Source organism: Lethenteron reissneri, chromosome 26 (genome assembly GCF_015708825.2).
Source record: "Lethenteron reissneri isolate LAM-NWPU_2019-01 chromosome 26, ASM1570882v1, whole genome shotgun sequence".
Lineage (NCBI taxonomy): Eukaryota > Metazoa > Chordata > Hyperoartia > Petromyzontiformes > Petromyzontidae > Lethenteron > Lethenteron reissneri.
In genome coordinates, this window is record NC_083804.1 from 25385350 (window position 1) to 25395063 (window position 9714).

General features: G+C 45.6%; 1 long non-coding RNA gene across 1 annotated transcript in view; it reads right to left on the reverse strand.

Moving 5' to 3' along the window:
- Positions 1 to 714: 714 nt before the first annotated feature.
- LOC133347934 (uncharacterized) overlaps positions 715 to 9714 on the reverse strand; it is a 29659-nt gene continuing 20659 nt past the window's right edge. Inside the window, exon 4 of the long non-coding RNA XR_009755759.1 lies at positions 715 to 825. This is a non-coding gene — a long non-coding RNA (uncharacterized LOC133347934). The remainder of the gene's footprint in view (positions 826 to 9714) is intronic.

A 9714-nucleotide genomic window follows, 5' to 3' on the forward strand; every position in this document is an offset into this window, starting at 1 on the left:
ATCAAACCCAGGTCCCTCTGACTGAGTTCCAGCCCTGCTGCCTGCAAACGAACACATGTACAGTTCAAACCCCACGTGTACATTCGGTTATATACGGATGTATTTTTATAATTGGTTTCTGGGTGAGGACAAATAATGAAGCAGCCATATCTTGCCATGTAGCCTTTCATCCAGTGTGATATCGCAAGACTAATGCCCATTTTGTAACCAGACCCACGATGGGCAAAGGTATGCTGTGTTACTGCAGCATCGTTATTAACCTGGTTAATCTATTTCCGCACGATGGTGGGGGGGGGGGGGGGGGGAGTGCAATCTCTGTTGTAGCAGGAAGTTGAAACGGTGTCGTGCGCATCTCTTAACAGAGCGGAGCCGGCGCTGCCCCCATCCTCCACGCTCGCCCAGGCCTCTAAATGGCTGACGGTTGTTGTGGAGGAAGAGGAGACTCCGGTGGAGGAGCTGGTGGTGCAGGAGGAGGAGACCCTGGTGGAGGAGCTGGTGGTGCAGGAGGAGGAGGAGACCCTGGTGGAGGAGCTGTTGGTGCAGGAGGAGGAGACCCTGGTGGAGGAGCTGGTGGTGCAGGAGGAGGAGGAGACCCTGGTGGAGGAGCTGTTGGTGCAGGAGGAGGAGACCCTGGTGGAGGAGCTGGTGGTGCAGGAGGAGGAGGAGACCCTGGTGGAGGAGCTGGTGGTGCAGGAGGAGGAGACCCTGGTGGAGGAGCTGCTGGTGCAGGAGGAGGAGACCCTGGTGGAGGAGCTGGTGGTGCAGGAGGAGGAGACCCTGGTGGAGGAGCTGGTGGTGCAGGAGGAGGAGACCCTGGTGGAAGAGCTGGTGGTGCAGGAAGAAGAGGAGATGAGGGGGGAGACAGAGGAGGTATGGACGAAGGAGCAGGAGATGGTGGTGGAGGTGGAGGAGACATTGGTGGAGAAGATGGTGGAGAAGGAGATGACAAGGAAAGAGGATCAGGTGATGCAAGAGGAGAAGAGGAAGCCAGGGAGTCTGGCCCGCATAGGGAGAACCATCCGTTCACTCCTCCGACGCGTGCTGCTGTGTGGTGGCCGGTCCACCACACAGTAGAGGTGGTGGTGGTGGTCACGGATCGTTGTGAACCACGACCACTATCACCATACCCACCACACACACCCTGCACCCATTCACCCCCCTGTGATACCCACCACCCACCGCACACCACACACCACACACACCACACACACCCTGCACCCGCCCACCCCATGATCCCACCACATTCCACACAAAGGGTTTAGAGGGTTAGGGATTTATAAAGTTAGGGATTTATAAAGTTAAGGGTTTAGAGGTTTCGGGTTATTTCAGGGTTAAGGGGTTTAGATGTTTCGGGATTTCGAGGGTTATAGGGTTTAGGGGTTGAGAGTGTCAGGGGTTGAGGGGATTCGAGAGTTAGGGGTTTAGAGGGTTAGGGTTTTCAGGGTAAAGGGGTTTAGAGGGTTAGGTGTTTAGAGGATTAGGCTATTTGGGGTATAGGGGTTTAAAGGGCGAAGGGTTTAGAGGTTTAGGCTTTTAGAGGGTTAGGGTTTTCAGGGTACAGGGGTTTAAGGGTAAAGGGGTTCAGAGGGTTAGGGGTTTATAGGGTTTTGGGTTTACAGTGAGGGAAAAAAATATTTGATCCCCTGCTGATTTTGTACGTTTGCCCACTGACAAAGAAATGATCAGTCTATAATTTTAATGGTAGGTTCATTTGAACAGTGAAAGACAGAATAACAACAACAAAATCTTGAAAAACGCATGTCAAAAATGTTATAACTTGATTTGCATTTTAATGAGGGAAATAAGTATTTGACCCCTCTGCAAAACATGACTTAGTACTTGGTGGCAAATCCTTGTTGGCAATCACAGAGGTCAGACGTTTCTTGTAGTTGGCCACCAGGTTTGCACACATCTCAGGAGGGATTTTGTCCCACTCCTCTTTGCAGATATTCTCCAAGTCTTCTTTAGTTCTTGCGGTAAAGTCACGTAGAAGGAAAGTATTAAAATAATAAAAATAAAACATAATAAAACAATTCTCAGGACGTTTCGGCCACAACGCAAGCAGCCGTCCTCAGGTGAAAACCAGGTCTGTCGAGGAGACAGCGTCTGAATGAAACAGCACACGTGCTTGGAGCATATATATAAGCTGGGTTGGAAGGGGGGAAAAGGGCGCCTTGACAAAAGAATATGCATATCAAGAGGAATTTAGCATATTTATGGGAAATGCAGGTATGTGATTAGTACTACTTATGACCGTGCATTATGCAGGATTAGCAGCATCAAAGGGAAGGGATATGGGAAATGCAGGTATGTGATTAGTACTACTTATGCCCGTGCATTATGCAGGATTAGCAGCATCAAATGGAGGGGATATGGGAAATGCAGGTATGTGAATAGTTCTACTTATGTCCGTGCATTATGCAGGATTAGCAGCATCAAAGGGAGGGGATAGGGGTAGCATTAATAAAGGGAAGGAGTGTTAATAGTATGTAGCTGCAGTAACTAAAACCACCACGTAAACAACTAAAGTATAAACTACATAGTATCATCAGTATACTAAATATACTCTACAATAAGCTGAGTTACGAACAGTAAGTAATACATTACAATTCTACGTCGTAAAAAATATATAATATGCTTCCATCTAAACTTTATTCTCTTACATCACACGAGTCTACACCGTACTATATACTGCCATAGACAAACCCAACATTAAATTACATACTGTATTGCCTTATACATTGTAATATTACACTATGTATTATTCTACCCACCCTAATGTATATCACACTGCTGTATATTGACTATACAATTACGATACTATATTATTACTTTGTACATTGTATTAAGCATATAAATGTTATATTATTTGTTATTATACACTGTACCATTGACCGTCGTGTGAAAGATACTAAGAGGAAGCAACGAAATATGTCAATGGGTGAGTAGTGAGGGGGAAACTTGCAGCGGAGCAAAGAATTCATTCCCTGCGGAGAATACAATGCCAGTGAGTGGAACGCGGTCTGAAAGTCACCGTAAACGTGAACACAATCAGTTAAGATCCGAAATGGTTTACGTCCTTCCAATGATTGCTAAGCCAGAATCCATCTTCTCGGTTGAAATTGTCTCTGTATTTGTATATGTGGATCGCCTCATGAACGAATCTCTCATGGTAGCCAGATGGCTTGCAGAGAACCTCTGTCTTGGAGAAGTCAATATCATGTGAGCCCACTGAATTGTAACAGTAATCTGCCACGGCTGAGGTGTTTGTCCTACCGTGTTTTAAGTCTGCTTTATGTTCACGGATGCGGTCCGAGACATGTCGTTTGGTTTCTCCAATGTAACTGCTACCACAGAGGCAACTTAGTTTGTAGACGCCAGGGTACTGTATGTCTGGAACCACATCTTTTACAGACGGGACCAGATCACGGATTTTATGTACTGTGTTGAATCGGACCTGAATCTTGTGTTTTATCAGGATTTTGGAGACCTTTTTTGTGACCCCAGCAATGTAGGGTAAGGTGATGGTCTTGAAAGGCTCCTCAACAGGATCCTTCCTGATGGTTGGAGTGATGGCTTTGTGGATTGTGTAGTCGGAGTAACCATTAGCCTTAAGAGCTTGGCGTACGTGTTTGAGTTCACTGGCAATGTGTTCCTGGTCGGATATGCATTGGGCTCTATGGTATAGAGTCTTGATGAGGGAATTCTTCTGGGATGGATGGTGGTGGGAATCCGGTTTTAGGTAAGCATCCGTATGGTTGACTTTCCTGTAGACAGAGTGGCTCATTGAACCATCAGGTCTCCTTTTAATTAGGACATCCAAAAAGGGTAGCTTGCCATCTTTTTCGACTTCCATGATGAATCTGATGGCTGGGTGTATGGAATTGATGTGGTCGAGAAATTGGTCTAGTGCAGGCCGGCCATGTGGCCAGATGACAAAAGTCTCATCTACGTACCTCGTCCATAAGGTCGGGCGTCGAGTGGCAGTCTGGATGGCGTCAGTCTCAAATTTCTCCATGAACACGTTGGCTACAACCGGAGATAGGGGGGGGCCCATTGGGGTGCCCTCAGTTTGCTTGTAGAAAGTTCCATTCCAGGTGAAGTATGTATTGGTTAAGCAGTGTCTCACCAGGGGGGGGGGGGTACCCCAGCGTTCAGTCCTTGATGAACCAAGTCTTCAATGATTGCGAGGAACTTTGGTGAATAAGAAAACCACATCAAAACTGACAAGCAGGTCGTCTGGGGACAGGGAAATCCCCTTGATTGTCGATACCAGGTCAGTAGAGTTTAGTACCGCAGAGATGGTTTTTCCAGTGAAAGGCCGTAGGATTTCAGACAAAAAACGAGCCAGTTTGTAGGTGGGGGAATTGATAGTAGAGACAATGGGACGAAGAGGTGTATCTTCTTTATGTATCTTTGGCAAGCCATATAATCTTGGTGGCCTGGCTGCAGAAGGTTTCAACGAGAACTGTTTGGTCTGATCAATTAATGCGGTTGAAGCAGAAATGATTTTGTTGGTTTTAGAGACGAGGCTGTTGGTGGGGTCTCTTTTTATTTTTGTATAGCTGCCATCGTTGAGTAGTTCTTGAATTTTGTTGTATTCTATTTTGTCCATGATGACAGTGGCATTGCCTTTGTCGGCTGAGAGGATGACAATGTCATCCCTCTTTTTTATTTGAGCTAATTCAAACGCTCATCTTTGCTGATGTTGCTAGCTGGCATCTTAGCGTTTTTGAGGGTTGCAGAGATTTCAGATCTTGCTACGTCTGCAGCGATGTGACTCAGGCCCTTGAGAGCTACATCTACTCTAGCAATTATATCATTAACTGGTATGTGTCTAGGTGTGACTGCAAAGTTTAGTCCTTTAGCTAAAACGGATTTCAGACCTTCAGAAATAGTACTGTTATTGCGATTAATTACGACTTTATTATCGTCTAGCTTTTCAATGTGTGGGTCCGGTCTCTTTGAGAGGCGGTTGAATTTGGAAATCAAGTTGTCCTTACATTTGGTCGACATAGCGGCAGCTGAAGAGGCAGTCATTTTGTCTACATGTTCCCAATCCGATGTGGACATTGTTGCACTCAAAGATAAGTGTGATTTGTAGAGTGTCTTGTCTAACTGATCTAGATTGGTGCGCGTAAGTCTGATTTTCTCTGAGATAAGAGCTAAGCTAGTTCTAGACAGAATTCGTTTAGCATTATCTCAGATAAAATCAGACTTACGCGCACCGATCTAGATCAGTTAGACAAGACACTCTACAAATCACACTTATCTTTGAGTGCAACAATGTCCACATCGGATTGGGAACATGTAGACAAAATGACTGCCTCTTCAGCTGCCGCTATGTCGACCAAATGTAAGGACAACTTGATTTCCAAATTCAACCGCCTGTCAAAGAGACCGGACCCACACATTGAATAGCTAGACGTTAATAAAATCGTAATTAATCGCAATAACAGTCTATTTCTGAAGGTCTGAAATCCGTTTTAGCTAAAGGACTAAACTTTGCAGTCACACCTAGACACATACCAGTTAATGATATAATTGCTCGAGTAGATGTCGCTCTCAAGGGCCTGAGTCACATCGCTGCAGACTTAGCAAGATCTGAAATCTCTGCAACCCTCAAAAACGCTAAGATGCCAGCTAGCAACATCAGCAAAGATGAGCGTTTTGAATTAGCTCAATTAGAAAAGAGGGATGACATTGTCATCCTCTCAGCCGACAAAGGCAATGCCACTGTCATCATGGACAAAATAGAATACAACAACAAAATTCAAGAACTACTCAACGATGACAGCTATACAAAAATAAAAAGAGACCCCACCAACAGCCTCGTCTCTAAAACCAACAAAATCATTTCTGCTTCAACCGCATTAATTGATCAGACCAAACAGTTCTCGTTGAAACCTTCTGCAGCCAGGCCACCAAGATTATATGGCTTGCCAAAGATACGTAAAGAAGATACACCTCTTCGTCCCATTGTCTCTACTATCAATTCCCCCACCTACAAACTGGCTCGTTTTTTGTCTGAAATCCTACGGCCTTTCACTGGAAAAACCATCTCTGCGGTACTAAAATCTACTGACCTGGTATCGACAATCAAGGGGATTTCCCTGTCCCCAGACGACCTGCTTGTCAGTTTTGATGTGGTTTTCTGGTTCATCAAGGACAGAACGCTGGGGTACCCCCCCAGGTGAGACACTGCTTAACCAATACATACTTCACCTGGAATGGAACTTTCTACAAGCAAACTGAGGGCACCCCAATGGGCCCCCCCTATCTCCGGTTGTAGCCAACGTGTTCATGGAGAAATTTGAGACTGACGCCATCCAGACTGCCACTCTACGCCCAACCTTATGGAAGAGGTACGTCGATGACACTTTTGTCATCTGGCCACATGGCCGGCCTGCTCTTGACCAATTTCTCGACCACATCAATTCCATACACCCATCCATCAGATTCACCATGGAAGTCGAAAAAGATGGCAAGCTACCCTTTTTGGATGTCCTAATTAAAAGGAGACCTGATGGTTCAATGAGCCACTCTGTCTACAGGAAAGCCACCCATACGGATGCTTACCTAAAACCGGATTCCCACCACCATCCATCCCAGAAGAATTCCCTCATCAAGACTCTATACCATAGAGCCCAATGCATATCCGACCAGGAACACATTGCCAGTGAACTCAAACACGTACGCCAAGCTCTTAAGGCTAATGGTTACTCCGACTACACAATCCGCAAAGCCATCACTCCAACCATCAGGAAGGATCCTGTTGAGGAGCCTTTCAAGACCATCACCTTACCCTACATTGCTGGGGTCACAAAAAAGATCTCCAAAATCCTGATAAAACACAAGATCCAGGTCCGATTCAACACAGTACATAAAATCCGTGATCTGTTCCCGTCTGTAAAAGATGTGGTTCCAGACATACAGTACCCTGGCGTCTACAAACTAAGTTGCCTCTGTGGTAGCAGTTACATTGGAGAAACCAAACGACATGTCTCGGACCGCATCCGTGAACATAAAGCAGACTTGAAACACGGTCGGACAAACACCTCAGCCGTGGCAGATCACTATTACAATTCAGTGGGCTCACATGATATTGACTTCTCCAAGACAGAGGTTCTCTGCAAGCCATCTGGCTACCATGAGAGATTCGTTCATGAGGCGATCCACATATACAAACACAGAGACAATTTCAACCGAGAAGATGGATTCTGGCTTAGCAATCATTGGAAGGACGTAAACCATTTCGGATCTTAACTGATTGTGTTCACGTTTACGGTGACTTTCAGACCGCGTTCCAGTCACTGGCATTGTATTCTCCGCAGGGAATGAATTCTTTGCTCCGCTGCAAGTTTCCCCCTCACTACTCACCCATTGACATATTTCGTTGCTTCCTTAGTATCTTTCACACGACGGTCAATGGTACAGTGTATAATAACAAATAATATAACATTTATATGCTTAATACAATGTACAAAGTAATAATATAGTATCGTAATTGTATAGTCAATATACAGCAGTGTGATATACATTAGGGTGGGTAGAATAATACATAGTGTAATATTACAATGTATAAGGCAATACAGTATGTAATTTAATGTTGGGTTTGTCTATGGCAGTATATAGTACGGTGTAGACTCGTGTGATGTAAGAGAATAAAGTTTAGATGGAAGCATATTATATATTTTTTACGACGTAGAATTGTAATGTATTACTTACTGTTCGTAACTCAGCTTATTGTAGAGTATATTTAGTATACTGATGATACTATGTAGTTTATACTTTAGTTGTTTACGTGGTGGTTTTAGTTACTGCAGCTACATACTATTAACACTCCTTCCCTTTATTAATGCTACCCCTATCCCCTCCATTTGATGCTGCTAATCCTGCATAATGCACGGACATAAGTAGTACTATTCACATACCTGCATTTCCCATATCCCCTCCATTTAATGCTGCTAATCCTGCATAATGCACGGGCATAAGTAGTACTAATCACATACCTGCATTTCCCATATCCCTTCCCTTTGATGCTGCTAATCCTGCATAATGCACGGTCATTAGTACTAATCACATACCTGCATTTCCCATAAATATGCTAAATTCCTCTTGATATGCATATTCTTTCATCAAGGCACCCTTTTCCCCCCTTCCAACCCAGCTTATAAATATGCTCCAAACACGTGTGCTGTTTCATTCAGACGCTGTCGCCTCGACAGACCTGGTTTTCACCTGAGGACGGCTGCTTGCGTTGTGGCCGAAACGTCGTGAGAATTGTTTTATTAGGTTTTATTTTTATTTCATTACTTCCCTTCTACGTGACTTTACCGAAAGAACCAAGAAGATGAATCCCTGCAGTCACAAAAGCTTTAAATCGAAAAATTCTCCAAGTCATTAAGGTTTCGAGGCTGACGTTTGGCAACTCAAACCTTCAGCTCCCTCCACAGATTTTCTATGGGATTAAGGTCTGGAGGCTGGCTAGGCCAGTCCAGGACCTTAATGTGCTTCTTCTTGAGCCACTCCTTTGTTGCCTTGGCCGTGTGTTTTGGGTCATTGTCTTGCTGGAATACCCATCCACGACCCATTTTCAATGCCCTGGCTGAGGGAAGGAGGTTCTCACCCAAGATTTGATGGTACATGGCCCCGTCCATCGTCCCTTTGATGCGGTGAAGTTGTCCTGTCCCCTTAGCAGAAAAACACTCCCAGAGAAAAATGTTTCCACCTCCATGTTTGATGGTGGGGATGGTGTTCTTGGGGTCATAGGCAGCATTCCTCCTCCTCCAAACACGGCGAATTGAGTTGATGCCAAAGAGCTCCATTTTGGTCTCATCTGACCACAACACTTTCACCCAGTTGTCCTCTGAATCATTCAGATGTTCATTGGCAAACTTCAGACGGGCATGTATATGTGCTTTATTGAGCAGGGGGACCTTGCGGGCGCTGCAGGATTTCAATCCTTCACGGCGTAGTGTGTTAGCAACTGTTTTCTTGATGACTATGGTCCCCAGCTGCCTTGAGATCATTGACAAGATCCTCCTGTGTAGTTCTCACCTCCACGAGGTGAGATCTTGCATGGAGCCCCAGGCCGAGGGAGATTGACAGTTATTTTGTGTTTCTTCCATTTGCGAATAATCGCACCAACTGTTGTCACCTTATCGCCAAGCTGCTTGGCGATGGTCTTGTAGCCCATTCCAGCCTTGTGTAGATCTACAATCTTGTCCCTGACATCCTTGGAGAGCTCTTTAGTCTTGGCCTTGGTGGAGAGTTTGGAATCTGATTTCTTCTGTGAACAGGTGTCTTTTATACAGGTGTAGTAAGTATATGGAGGCTTGACGACAGGATCGGAGGCACACTTATTTATTACACCAACACAGTTATTACAGGTCACTTGGCTACAGGGATTTCTCGACAGCTAACCCCTCTAACCTATACCAATTCCTCCACTACGGGACTAGGGGAGGCTATCTGTCCCAGCTTGGTTGAGCTGGGATCCCGGCTCCCTGAGTCACCAGACCAGCTTCGTCTGGGCTCTCGGGGCCACGCCACCGGCTTGTCCTGGTCGGCCCTTATAAGGACAGCGAGCCAGGGGAGCTCTGGGGCCTACACTAGCAGGTCTTCCGTCTTCTCTGGTTAAAGCTGAGTCTCGACCTCGAGCCCTCGAGCTCATCACCTTTTATAGGACTCCCCCCGAGGGGGGGGCCCGTG